The sequence below is a fragment of the Aedes albopictus genome, chromosome 3 (genome assembly GCF_035046485.1).
Source record: "Aedes albopictus strain Foshan chromosome 3, AalbF5, whole genome shotgun sequence".
Taxonomy (NCBI): domain Eukaryota; kingdom Metazoa; phylum Arthropoda; class Insecta; order Diptera; family Culicidae; genus Aedes; species Aedes albopictus.
In genome coordinates, this window is record NC_085138.1 from 255,207,593 (window position 1) to 255,223,030 (window position 15,438).

Here is a 15,438-nt window from a genome sequence, read left to right on the forward strand (position 1 = left end):
GAAAACTGACATTTCCTCCCATACTTATCAGTTGTCAAAATTCCTTTGGTAATTAGAGGGATTTTTTCTTGAGTGCTTTTCTTACCAGGTGCATACTAGGCTTAAGACGCTAATTTCCACTTCGTACGTACTGTACAAAAAGATAGGACAAGTAATGGTCAAGTAATGCCTCCGCTTCAAAATTACTTGTGCAGGGAAAAATTGTAACACTCGTAACGCCTCCCGTGCAAATCAAATGGAGCTGTCACTTTTCCTTGCGGAAAAATTGTCCGCGCTATTATTCCGTGAGGAAAAGTAACGTTTCTCCCCATACTGGATCAGTTGTCAAAATTACTTGCGGAAAAAGGTGGAATTTTACTTGAGCGCTCTACTTGGCAACACGAAACTTTGCTGTAAGTGTTACTACTGCTAAATAAATGAAAAAGATACAATCATAACGGTTGGTAACGTTGTGTAACTCAAACCAGCAAAAAGATATCATTGCAGCTGTAGACTCCTTGTTGAATGTTGTCCATATTGCAGGACAGTTTATGATTCTGAATATCCCGAAGCTAGGTCATAGTCTCTGATTGTATTCTGTGAGCTGCAGTAAGTACAATAGATTATAGAACATAATTCTATACAGCCAATACAGAAACAACAATTGCTGTAGAAGCTAGATTTCAAGCGTCATTAGTTTGGATGACCCCAGCCGACCTGATGATGTCCGTTGGCCATTCAGGAGATTTACTGGATATCATCGATTACATATCGTAGCTTTGTATAATGAAAGATGTTACCGTTGCACGCGTAGACTTTAGGATCTAAACAAAACTCAAGAGCAGTTTGGATTACCTAAGGTGTCCCGACTGATCTGATACTGTCTATTGAACTTTCAGGAGACTTGCTGGACATGATGAACTGCAAATCGTAGCTATGTATAATGAAAGAAGTTACTGTTACACTCGTAGACTTCTGGATCTATACTCAAGAACAAGTTGGATGGCCTTGGGTATCCCATCTGATTTGATACTGTCTATTGAACTATAAGAAGACTTACTGGACATGATAGAATACAAAGCATTGCTTTATATAATGAAAGAAGTTACTATTACACCCATCGTCGCTTTGTATAATGAAAAAAGTTACTATTACATCCGTATACTTCAGGATCTGAGCTGAAGGACAGTGTGGATGACCTGGGATATCCCAACTGATCTGATACTGTCTATTGAACATTCAGAAGACTTACTGGACATGATTGAGTACCCATCGTAGCTTTGTAAGTATAAAAAGAAAAGTTGCTGTTACACCCGTTTGCTTCAGAATCTGAGCTTAAGAACAGTTTGTATGAAATGGGATATCCCGACTGATCGGATAATGTCTTTTAAATTTTCAGAAGACTTACTGGACAAGATAGGTTACAAATCGTAGCTTTACACAATGAAAGAAGTTACAGTTAAACCCAAGAGCAGTTTGGATGACCTAGGGTATTCCAACCGATCTGATACTGTCTATTGAACTTCCAGAAGACTTACTGGACATGATTGAATACCCATCGTAGCTTTGTGTAATAAAAAAGTTACTGTTACATTTGTATACTTCCGGATCTGAACTCAAGAACAGTTTGGATGACCTGGGATATCCCAACTAATGACACTATCTATTGAACTTCAGAGGATTTACTGGGCATGATAGATTAAGTATCGTAGCTGTGTTTACTGAAAGAATTTACTGTTACACCCGTAGACTTCAGGATCTAAACATAACTGTTTGGACGATCTAGGATATTCAGAACAAATATTCTGCATCATATTCTACCCTTCTATGCTGTTGAGCACATAATCCACTAAAATGCGTAGAACAAACTCAATCATAACACTTGGAAAAATTCCGGCTTCAAAGGGTTAAGTCTTAAGTGTTTCTAGTTAAACACCGTTGCTGGTATACCAAAAATGTGTGAAAATTATTGAAATCCGCAAATCAAATGATGTTAGTGAGGTCATGATATGGGTTACTATATGATATTTAAATCTGATTTTCTGCTCTATGCTTTTTTGCAATTTTCACCAATTCGTACAATGATATCTACCGTTTCTCGTTTAATGTTTTTAGGATGGTTTTCATGTGATCTGAACCACCCTACACACCTTCTCCCGAAACTGGACGGAAAGACGGATGTACTGTAGACATTTGATTATATTTAGATATCGCTTCTGTTTACTTTCCTTTGAAATCGTGTCTGGCACAGTAGGTACCAAGAGACGTACGGTTCGCGAAAGTACATACATATTGGCGTTGAAATTGCTCCTAATGGATGTGTCATCGTCGATGCGAACGTTGGACGCCATCTGGTTAGCATTCGGTGTGCCAAAATGAAGTGAAGTTAGCGGTGCGATACGAGATGCGAAAGCAAAACTGGGGGCCTATGCATGTAGTGGGAAAGAGTTTTCTGTCCAATATTTTGGATAAGGACAGGCTATAAAATACACACCACTAGGGTAGGACAATCAGTAGCGCGGCTTGTGGACTCAGAAACGTTTGAAACGTTTGGTGGTAGGTTGAATTTCTGACTGATTAAAATGTATACGCATAACGGGCTGCCCAGAATACTTGTGTTTCTTAGGTATATTACCATAGTAGGTAGCCCATGCTTGGCAGGGGCGTTTACTTATGACTTTGATGTTCGCACAGTGGCATCCCTCCAGGAGTTTCTATAGGACAGATCGGAGAAGTACTAGATTTGTAGTAATGAGCTGAATTTTAGTATGGTGAGAAGGTCAATTCTCCGTTTCTGCAATGAAATGGTGCAAACAGCGTGGGTATTATGATTCCTTGTCTAATTTGATGCTGTTTGAGCAAAACTTCGGGTAACAATGTTGTTGTTTTATTCATTTATTGCAACATAAACAACATAGTTATCCAAAGTTTTGCTCAAACAGCATCAAATTAGGCAAGGAATCATAATACCCACGCTGTTTGCACCATTTCATTGCAGAAACGGAGAAATGGCCTTCTCACCATACTAAAATTCAGCTCATTACTACAAATCTAGTACTACACCGAACGTGCCCCATTGGGATTCTCCTTAACCCTTATTTGGCCGGCAGGGTACCCGGGTACCCAGCACCCATTTAAAATACACGGTGTAGAAAAAAGTTTGCCGGCCACATAACGGTTAATGAGATTCTTCCAGGGGCTTATTATGGATTCCTTTAAAAGTTCCCTCTGGGGTGGATGGCACAAATTTCCCAAATAGAGGAGCACGTGCCTTAGAGCCGTCCTACTGATAGGAGTTTCTTCTGAGATTCCTAAAGAGGTTCCGTGTGGGATTCCTTCAAGAGCTCTTGCCAGGATTCCACCAGGAAGTATTCCTGTTTTTTTCCACTGATTCTTTCCGATTTTTTCAAAGGAATACTTTCTGAGATTACTTCAGGAATTTCTGGGTTTCTTCAATATTTCTTCCAAATTTTCAATAAGAATTGATTCCGAGACTCCTACAATAATTCTTTTTAGGGATACCCCAGCAATTTCTCCTGAGATTCTTCCAGGAATTCCTCCCGGACGCTGAGATTCCTTTTAGAGTTTCTCTTGATCCTTTCAGGAATTTCTTCTGAAATTCTTAAAAGGCTCCATCGGAGATTCCTTCACAAACCCCTTCTAGGATTCCTTCTGAAACATCTTCTGGGGTTTCAAGTGTTTTCTCAAGGAGTTCTGGGAAAATTCCAAGAGGAATGCCTCCAGGAATACCTGATGAGCTTCTCTATGTGATTCCTGCGGGAATTGTTGAAGAAAAAGCTTCAAGGGTTTCTTCAGGAATTTCTCAAGGGATTCCTCCAGGGAATCCACTAAAGTTATTGCACCAAGAATTTCTCCATGAATTCCTCTAGGTACTTTTCCAAATATTTCCACAATACTTCCTCCAGTGATTTCTTCAGGGTTACATTCAGATTTTGCTCTCAAAAATCCCCCAAGAATGTCTGCTGGGATTCCTCCTGAAATTCTCATTGAGACATTTGAAGGGATTTCTCCATGGACTCTCCTAAAAATTCCTCCTGTGCTTCTTTCAGAGGTTTTTAACAAGAACTCAGGTTGAGGTTTAAAGCTTTTTACCAATTTTTCGTACCATGCAAAATGTATGGAGTTTCAAAATCGACCCAATTTTCTCCGATTTATTATAATTTTCCTAATCATCGTATAAAAAAATCTAAAAAAATCCTAAAAGTTTAAAATTATAGGATTTTTTTGGAATGCTCAGCTCAAAATCGACAACATGGTCACTTACACCCTTTTGCATCTGGACTCCTCCATTTTTCTTGCATTTCTTTCTTGCATTGCTGGGACTCCTCCAAGAATATATTAGGAATTATTGCTTGAATTGCTCCGTCCAGGACTGCTACTGCGGTTTTTTTTAAACATTTCAGGTAGGTATTCTCCAGATTTTTTTTTTGGTTTCCCATGCAGCATCTGCAGATAATCCTCCAAGAATTACTTCAGGACTTTTAAGAGCAATATTTATATTTATTGGAGATATTCCATGGAAATCTCATCAAGAATGACTGAAGAAATTCCAGAAGGTATTTTTGGAATCCCTGCTTTTTACTGGATGTATTGCAAGAGGAATTCCTAGAGGAATCCTTGGACAAGAATTCCAGAAAGAAATCCTGAAGGGATCCTTAGAGGGATCTTCAGAGGAACCCCAGCGGTATTCCCTACCGAAATTGCTGGAGAAATCGTCTCAGAATTCCTCCTGGAATGCTTGATAAGACACTGCTAGAAATTTCTGCTAGGATTTTTCCCTCGGGAAAGAATGTCCCTTTAAGAAACATTCTTCAGTTTATCCAAATTCTCTCGGAATATCTCCATGAGTTCTTGCTGGGATTCCTTCGGGAACTCCTACCAGGATTTCTCCAAGATTTTTTTCTGAGATTTCACAAGCATTTCCAGATGGTATTTCTGCAGTAATTGCTCTTAAGAATCCTCCAGGAATTACTGAATAACTTCCGCCATTAATTTCTTGAGGAATCCCAGCAAGACTTCCTAGAGGTTTCCCACCACCCACGAATTTCAACATTATTTCTCAAAGGACATCCTGAGTTCGACCCTCTGAAGAGGGATTCCAATAAGAAAACGGAGTAGATTTCCTGGAACAATCCCTACATACATTCTTGGAAGAAGCGCAAGAGAAATTCTAAAGGAATTCCTGAAAAAAATCTCTGGGTGAATTTCTGGAAGAACCAATAGAGAAGTTACAATAGTGGTTGCTGGATGAGCCATATTCAGAATCATTCAATGAATCCCAACAAGAATGTCTAGAGGTATCCCAAAAGAGTTCTGGGATATTTTTTGCTGGAATTTCTTCAACAACAATATCTGCTGAAATTTCTTCAGTAATTGCTCGTAGGTGCAGAGAAGAAGAAGAAAAGAAAAGTTTATGTAGGAATCCTCGTAGAAATCACAGCGGTAATTAAAAAAAAAATGCATTGAAAATCGCAGCATTTTTTTTGTATGCAGGAATCTCAGCTGTAATTGCATGAGAGATTACAGTAATAGTTTCTGGAGGAGTATTTTAATCATTCCAGGAATTCCTCTAAAATAAAGAGAATTTCTCCAAACATTCGTCCAGGGAGTCTTTTTGGTATTTTTGGGAAGTTGAGATACATGATCTGTTTTACTTGGAGCGTTATTCTAGTATGAAGAAAAAAGCAGAAGGAGGTGTATTTCATCATACCTTTTTCTGCAGCTTTGTAGAAGATACCAATACTTTATCTTTATTTTTGAGAAAAATGAATTCCTATCGCACCTTTAGGTGGATTATAATCATCAAGGTGAAGATTCCAAAATAAGAGCTAAGTATATAGAATAAAACTCTTCTAAGACATCATACCTCTAAATTCAATACTTGAAGCTGCAAAAAATGATTATGAATCCGAACCACAGTATAAAGTGTGTAGCACGTTCCTCCGGATATTATGTCCGGAAATCTGAACTTCCGGAACTGGTTCCGTAGCGGTGGCATGCCCACAGCACAGAGCGACCATTTTATGGTCAAATACATTTTACAATACTGAGGGAAGTTAAGGATGCCATCCACCAGCTCAAAAACAACAAAGCGGCTGGTAAGGACGGTATCACAGCAGAACTCATCAAGATGGGCCCGGAAAAGTTGGCCACCTGTCTGCACCAGTTAGTAGTCAAGATCTGGCAAACCGAACAGCTACCGGAGGAGTGGAAGGAAGGGATACTCTGTACAAGAAAGGCGACAAGTTAATGTGTGAGAACTTTCGAGCGATCACCATTTTGAACGCCGCCTACAAAGTGCTATCCCAGATCATCTTCCGTCGTCTTTCACCTAAAGTAAATGAGTTCGTGGGAAGTCACCAAGCCGGTTTCATCGACGGCCGATCGACAACGGACCAGATCTTCACCGTACGGCAAATCCTCCAGAAATGCCGTGAATACCAGGTCCCAACGCACCACCTGTTCATCGACTTCAAAGCGGCATGCGACAGCTTCGACCGCACAGAGCTATGGAAAATCATGGACGAGAACAGCTTTCTCGGGAAGCTTACCAGACTGATCAGAGCAACGATGGACGGTGTGCAGAACAGCCTAAGGATTTCTGGTGAACTATCCAGCTCATTCGAATCTCGACGGGGACTACGACAAGGTGATGGACTTTCCTGCCTACTATTCAACATCGCCCTGGAAGGTGTTATGCGACGAGCCGGGCTCAACAGCCGGGGTACGATCATCACGAAATCCGGCCAATTTGTCTGTTTTGCGGATGACATGCATATTATTGCTAGAACATTTGGAACGGTGGCAGAACTGTACACCTGCCTGAAACGCGAAGCAGCAAAGGACTGGTGGTGAATGCGGCTAAGACAAAGTACATGCTGGTAGGTGGGACTGAGCGAGACAGGACAAGCCTTGGCAGCAATGTTACGATAGACGGGGATACTTTCGAGGTGGTAGAAGAATTCGTCTACCTCGGTTCCTTGCTAACGGCTGACAATAACGTGAGCCGTGAAATACGAAGACGCATCATCAGTGGAAGTCGTGCCTACTTTGGGCTCCAGAAGAAACTGCGGTCAAAAAAGATTCACCCCCGCACCAAATGTACCATGTACAAGACGTTAATAAGACCGGTGATTCTCTACGGACACGAGACATGGACGATGCTCGAGGAGGACCAGCAAGCACTCGGAGTTTTCGAGCGACGGATGCTAAGGACGATCTTCGGCGGCGTACAGGAGAACGGTGTGTGGCGGAGAAGGATGAACCACGAGCTCACTGCACTTTACGGCGAACCCAGCATCCAGAAAGTGGCCAAAGCTGGAAGGATACGATGGGCAGGGCATGTTGCAAGAATGCCGGATAACAACCCTGCAAAGTTGGTGTTTGCTAACCATCCGGTTGGTACAAGAAGGCGTGGAGCGCAGAGAGCACGATGGGCGGACCAGGTGGAGCGTGATCTGGCGAGTGTTGGGCGTGACCGACGTTGGAGAGCTGCAGCTGCAAATCGAGTATTATGGCGGCAAATTGTTGATTCAGTATTATCATGAATTTGATGTTAACTAAATAAATGAATGAATGACATTTTATAATACAAATTTCAGAACGAAAATATGTGTGAGGCAAGGCATTTCTCAATGAGCCATTTACCGAAGTGGCAACAATGTTGATGATGATATTGATTTTCACGGGTTAGGACGCATGCTTTAAGGGTTAATTAACGCGTTATGGTCAAAATGTCATAGGCGCCTGCATATTAGGCCAAGGTATGTTACACATACCCTATATTTTTTAAAGATGGGTCATGTTATCTTCGTCCATTCGGTATAAACATTTTGTTTATGCTATCCCCGAATACGCGTGGCCACGCAAAGACTGCTACACGCGCATAAGCAGCAAACGATAAGGTACGACGACGATGCGATGGGACCTACATCACTATACAATCAGTTCTCGTTAGTGGCTTGGCAAAATAGAAAAACAAAACTCACACCAACTTATGAGTCAATCCCACCGGAGTCGTGAACGTACCCCATCTGTATCACAGCTCACCATGCAATAAAATCATCTCACTTGGTTGGGTTAGATGAGCCGATTTTTCGATTCCAACTCGAACGGCAGGCACCTCAATGATTTCGTTCGCCAGTCAGTCAGGTCAGTGGCGAGTGAGTGTTCGTGGTAACGAGTAACCCCCCGAGAGTTTCGGATTCGTCGTAAAGGTGAAATTTTGACCAAAGCAGAAAAGAGGAAAATCAATTTCGTTAGGTAAATTTGGTTTATTGCGTGCGGGGACAGGTACAATTCAACCAGTGATTCCATCCGAAAACTCGGTGTTTTGAGGGTAAAATACGAAGTTCAAGTTCTGGTTTGTGGTGCGTTGAAATTCCTATACTTCTCTGCTAGGGAGTGTCTGCAGATTTCATTTTTAGCATGTGCATAAATGTGCGGATTTGTGAATACATTTATTTTGATGGTAATGACGTAGCAGATCGGTGGATTTCTTGGTGCGGTGTATCATTTTTTTCGCTTAGTTTTTCGCTGCCATCGTGGCTTCCCGTTGAGGTGGGATAGATGATGTCACTCTTTCGGCTCTGATGGAGCTGTTCCATTCCAGTCATGCTGCCATCAAGTCGTCGTCGTCGGTGATATGTGTGTTTGATGATGGCGATGATGTAGCCTAAGGTAGTTATAACGCTAATTGCAAGAATGATAGTTTTTTATTCGTTCTGAGCAGATAATTCCTTTTCAATTAGTTTGATCTTGTAGGAGTGAACGGGCATTACAATCTATCGGTGCATCAGTCTTGCGCAAAACTCACGTCAGATGGATGTTTGTAAACAATATTCAAGCCCCTCAGCTAACAGCTGCTGTTTATACGAGCAGAGCAAGGTAAAATATGCTCATACTCATTCACAAACCTAAATTCGAAAGCAAAGGGATGGATCTCTGTGATTCACGCATACCGGAACAGTTTGTTATACATTTCAATGGCAATCGATTAGAGTGTTTGTTTATTACTGGATAGATGATCTAATAAGAAACTGAGACGCGTTTTCGTTTTCTTATTCGTTTAACTGGTGCTTGGGAATAACATTGTGTGTACGCATTAGGGGAATTAGTATAAAAAGCGTCGATTGAGTAAAATAACTTACTTCATAAACGAACCGATTTTTATGAAAGAAATATCGCTTTCTTTTAATAATGTGGTAAACAAGTTGAATCCATTATGGACGTAACAAGGAAGGAATTCATTAGTATCTAACAACGTGCAAACTCCCATGTATTAGACGAGAGATTAGACGTACTCGTACCGGCGAAATGATCCTTGAGCTTAGGCGCTTAGGGCATCACACAGAATAACCCCGTCCACAAATGTTTGGCGGAAGAGGTCTATGTCGAGGGAATGAAGGTGAAAACTCCTACAGCTGCGCCGGGATAGTCGTCAGGAAATCCTCCCGACAACTCCTATCTCCACCTCAACGCGGTTCCCGGTGGGGTGTTTGTATCAAAACATGTAAACGGAGAGGAGGGCCATATGGCCTCGAACGCAAGCAATCTAAGCTCGCTTAGATTATCTGGCGTGCGTGCTAGATCACAGAGGGTGAAGGAGAATACATGAATTCGGACAGTATGTCAATGACCCACCAAAAACAAACAAGATAGCACAATATGAGATCCGAAAGGATACAACTCGTCCCGGATGTTTGTAGAAACATCCCAACTTATAGAAACACACAATGTCTGATGGTTGAAGGGACGAAAGGGTCGAACAGCGGTAATGGACAAGTAAGGGCCCAGGAGCCACAGCGGATAGCATAGTAGCACGGGGGTGAATCTTCGTCACGAAAAGCACTGCCCGTTTAATAGCTCAACACTAGCGAACCTGGTGGTGGAAGTCAAGCTTTAGCTTGCAGCGACCATAGGGAGGCGGCGTAGCGCGCTTTGATGATTTTTTATTTTCCCATGGGAATTCATTCCAATCTAGTTTTCCAAGTGAAAATTTCAAGTCTTCCACTTCGAGACTTCACATTTGTTCGAAGATACACATCTGTTCTGTGATAGTAGCCTAGTGATATGGCGAACGCTACCAGTGCTTAACAACGACAAGAATAAGATATATCAAACAAACCCCATTTAAACAAGGCGTGAGCCAAGTTGTGAAACACCCCAGAACAGAGTTGCAACACCAGCCAGGTGAGATGGGAGCCGTACAATTTCCCATTGCACAGGACAATGGCTGGAAAGCATGACGAAAATGAACATGAGAGTACAATATGAGATCCGAAAGAATGGAGCTCGTCTCGGGTGTCTACAGAGACACCCCAATATGTATAAATAGAAATTAAAATACATTAGTTCTGATGTTTGAAGGGACGAGAGGGTCAAACGGAAGGAATGAACAAGGGAGGATCCTACCAAAAGATAAATAGAAATACCACAGCAACCACAAGTCAAGACATACCAGGGGGCATCCCCATAAGACCAATAAAGACTACCGTAACAACGGCAGAAACCAACCGATACAGAAGCCATAGCGCAACAAACACAGCCCAAAGGCATTGGCGAACTTAGGCTTTTCTCTTATCTCACTCATCCTCTTTGATAGGCGCGGGAGGGTGAGGGATGAAAGAGGGTGCCCCTTTCCATCCTTCTCACCCTCGTATTTGTTTGGGAGAGTGAGTGTGGGCGGATCATCCAAACCCAAATAATTACAACCCATCATATACCAAGGGGCACCCCCAAAAGACCAATAGGGACTACTGTAACAACGGTAGATATCCATCGATACAGAAACCAAAGCGCAATAAACACAGCCCAAAAGGCAGATCAACCAAACTCAAGTAACCACCACCCAAGGTATATCAAGGGGCATCCCAAAAAGACCAATAGGGACTACTATTACAACAGTAGAAACAAAATGATACAGAAGCCAAAACGCAACAAACACAGCGCAAAGGGCAGACCACATACCAACAACACCAACCGACAATACTTAACAATAAAAATATATAGAGAGCACATCATGGCAGGCAAAACCCCATCCAGAAACGGAGAAGCTATAAATAAATCCATAGCACATAAACAAATTCACATAGAGTCTAGAATGCAGAAAGTAGCATATAGCTTACTAGGAAAGGCAACAATACATACATAGACCAACATTCACCCAAGAAGAAACCCATGGCAAACAAAATAGAGCTATCCAATGTGGTGAAACAACTACCAAAACCATTCATACCAATAAGCGACCTAAACGCACACAGTACAGAATGCGAGAGCTCCAAAACGGATAGATGGGGAACAGCAGTCCAAGATACAATCCAACGAGATGGACCGCTTCCTCATGAACAACGAAAAAGTATAAAAACAAACAAAACGACTGCAGGGGCCCCTAAGACAACCCCCAATAATAAACCTAACGGGTGGCCACTAAATAACGGGAATGCTTTTAGCAGCTGATTAAAAACAATAGAAGCGTCCATAGAGTAAACATTTTTTAGACAAAACCATCGTCTATCTATCCACAAAGTCAGCGTATTTTTTATTTTGTGTCAACTTATTCTGTTCTGCAGAAAACGACATTGAAACAGGAAGCACTACCAAAACGCCTTGGACGGCTCTACTGATTGCTCAAAACAACCGTAAAAAAAGTTAATAGTAAACCATTATAAAACTAGAACCCGCCCGGTTTTGAATGAATTCCACATTTCGGCATCCCAAGAAACAGATCTTGAAGGAAATAGAGGAAAACTAGCAAAACCAATATGCATGATATCGTTTCACATAATAAAATCTTCTTTTGTGACATGGGCTGGATAAATCAATAGAATGCCTTGTTAAATAACAAATATTTACATCAAATCACATTTACACATTGAACAACATGTAAATGGTTCGTTATAAAAAAAAAATAGCACAAAAAAAGTTCAGCAATGAACCGCAGTGCACAAATTACATCGACACGTTTTGGTGATACAGAAAAATAACATTTTTTGGAAATTTCTATAAATGTCATTTACGGGAAAAGGCTACAACCAAAGCAAAAAAAAAAACAAGTCATAGCCCTATTTTTTCTTATTACTGTTTGAGTGTGTAGATGCTAAAGGTAGCTGAGAAACCATTTATTTTGACCAACGATTTCACAGACGCAGAAAATGCGTGAAAGTAAACTCTGAAAAGTCGTACAAAGCAGTTGCTCCAACATCACTGCAAAAAAATACTGTACAAATTACTACGTTCAACTTTCTTAAATTTTATATTTTCCATGGACGTACATTGTTAAACCTTTATGATAGTTAAATTCAGATTGCCATTTTTAAAGATCATATATTTTTAAGAGCACATTCAAAGCATTCCCGTTATTTAGTGACCACCCGTTAGAAAAGAAACAACCAGAGCAAAATGAAATTAAAACAAAATAGAACCACAGGCAAACAAAAAGGAAAGCATTCCAAAGTAAATTAACATCACACCAGATGGAGAATACACAAACAATTAACAGAAGAAATTACAAGCACAACAAATGAAAGCAAACCCAAAGCCACATCACCAAAAGCCTCACCAAAAAGGTCACGAAAATTGTTCAAGGTGTTATGTTTATTTGTCTGTGGAGAACGTTAGCCACGAACCGTGTATTATGGAGAAGTATTATTGTTACAGCTTTATCTTTAATTTGATATTACACCAAATATAAGGAATGAATGAATGTCATGTAAAGAACAGCAACTGTAAAGTAAGATAGGTAACATTTATTACAGTTGCTGTAATTAATGTGCAAATGAAGTTCGAAGTCAAAATCCAACCTTTCCTTTGATAGTGCATATCGCCCCGATCTCCCCCGCACTCGTAAACGGGAAAATGGCATGATCGTGCAGAAAGAGTAACAATTCCCGACGACTGAGTGAGTACGCACCAAATTCACTGCGAAGGACGCGATCTATTTTTAGCGTGTTTTTGCAACGGGTTAGGTTTAGGGGAGTCGAGCCGAATGTTGATGGTCTGACTGCTGGCGAATGAATTTATGTCAGTTTCGATCGTTGCTTCATTGCTTTGTTTCCAAAATATTTTGAACTACAACGGACTGTTTGGTTATCAAAGAGTAAGATGAATCACATGTTTGTGTTTAGTTATGGAAATGGTTTGAACACAATTGGAATGTGATTCATATATTGCATTGAGCGGAAAATACTTAAACCTTAGAGGAACCTCTGTCTTGCGATTCTTGTGGATTTGCTATTTACAATTAATGAAAAAAGTAGAAATTGAGTGACACAACTTCAAAAAGGTGCAGACCAAGTCAGGGATTATAGCCAAGATTTTCTGCATTGAGTTGTCCAAAAAAAGTCTCACGAAACCTACTGCAAGCCTATCCATATACGTGAGAACAAAAGATGTTTACAAAGTTCTTACAGATAGATCAACAAGGGAAATCTGAACACAAACCACTACCACACAGGAATTTGGATTGGTCAATACAAAGGAGAGCGATAGTCATTATATAGATCACCTATTCAATATACGGAGTGAACACTATACGCTATGAAATTGGATGTTAAAACTTTACTGGGACCAACAGAAGATGTATTACGCTGCATTACTACTCAGAAATCTGCTTTCTATTTTCATCTTCAATTTGTTACTTCCATCGCTGTTGACTTCCCACTTCTCTGACTCATTTTCCGAAGAATACCACCCCGCAAATAAGAGGGTGCGAATGAAATAGGGTCAAGTGGGGTAAAATGCCATTTTTCAAACTTTCATCGTTTTCAATGATAATTAGCCTCATTTGTTAGGCTTTCAAAGTGGTAACAGCAACTAGACAATATTTGCTCGATACTTCAGCAAAAAAATTCACTAAACTATTGCATTTTCATCGATTTTTAGCGATTTTAAAAACTGATTCGTAAAACGGAAGTGGTGCAAAAAGACCATCTGCCATGGGGTAAGATGCCACTTCATGAAAACATTCAAAAATTACGTCCATCAGTTTTCAGGCATTTCCGACTCCTTTTCCCCCCTCTGTCCGCTTTTTTCGTATACTCAATAAATCGAGTGTTACCCCTCTCCCCGCAAAACGATGATCGTAATATTTGGTTGACCCCTAACATGGAAAGCGTAGACATCAACAACCATGCGTCTCCATGGGTGCCTCAATCTCGTTGGGAACACTTGGCGGGTAATAAAATCACCAGAAAACCTTAATTGCAAGCACGAAAAACCGGAAGTTGTCAATTTTCATTGGGAAATCAAAAGATTTTCCGTGGGTTTGGCGGCCTAGCTTCTAGAAGAATGTTTAATGCAGACATATCTTGACTCCATTCACCTATAGTACTAACCAAGTACCATTCAGGAATGATTTTATGAATTGGGCCATTTTACCCCATCTTGGCATTTTGGGCTTTGTTCCCCTACCTATAAGATGTTTTCAGTTTTCACATCGAAATGCGTGCGTCGTTTTTTTTGAAGCGTTCGTCGTCGCGTTTCCTTGAAACCGGAACTTGATCATTGATTTTTTTTTGTGACCGCGTGTCCCATATTAAGGGTTCTTAACTTGGAACATTGCCATGTCGTGTCCTACAGTAGGGACATATCCAGATCGTACTGTCAGCACTGGATGAATTATATTTTTGACCATCGTGTCTGACGACAAAAAAGAAATCGTTCAGACTTACTGGCACATGCCGTAGTTGGTTGGCGGCGCGACAATAAACGGGATGAGCTCGGGTCGCACCGCCCACGGTCACGCCGTTTTAAAGCAAACAGTGGAATTTCCAACCGATGTTTTCGTCTTTTATGAGATGGGTTATTTTCTAGAACTAGAATGTGCTTGTTGATTTTGGCAACTAAGATTTAAGTCTATCGAAAGAGAGATTCTTTCACTTACATATAATTTTAACTCATCGCGAAAAAATGATACAGAGTAATCCCATCTACAAGTTGTTCTGTACGTTGAACCTCGTTGAATCGTATTCCGGTAATGATACTTTATATATCTAACATTGTATAGCACTGTTAGTAATGGAATATTAATTAACGTTTGTGTGAATGTAACTTGGAGCGCTGGAACGATTGAAGATAACACCAATGATGAATACATTCATAAAGTAGGGCAGTGTTTCCCAAACTTTTTGGGGATATTTCCCCCTTGGAGCTGATGAAAAATATTTTTGTTGCTTAAAGCCATCTGACAAGGGATATTTGCGTGTGTCAGTCACATTCAAGCGTTATGAAAGCGATCTTTACGCCATCTCCAAATGATTGCTAATTTGATTATCCATTTAAAATGGCGGTTTGGGATAGGCAACTTCTTTTTTTTTCACAAAAAAGTTCAACAAACTGTGACTTTTCAGAGAGTGCATCAACAAATCTCAAATACAGAGCCGTAGCGTGCGGTTGGCCAGATTGGCCCCGCCAAGGGCGCCAGCCTCAGAGGGGCGCCGA

The 15,438-nt window shown here is 40.8% G+C and overlaps 1 protein-coding gene across 9 annotated transcripts in view; it reads left to right on the plus strand.

Annotated features, from left to right (window-relative positions):
- Positions 1 to 15,438, plus strand: part of LOC109422335 (calpain-A) — a 109,278-nt gene that overhangs the window by 5,857 nt on the left and 87,983 nt on the right. For 3 of the 9 annotated variants that reach the window (XM_029852297.2, XM_029852298.2, XM_029852300.2), the window contains exon 1: positions 8,105 to 8,262. The exons of the other annotated variants lie outside the window; for them this stretch is intronic. The gene's annotated coding sequence lies outside the window, so the exon portion shown is untranslated. Of the gene's footprint in view, positions 1 to 8,104; positions 8,263 to 15,438 lie in introns of those variants that run through there. 9 annotated transcript variants of the gene reach the window in all.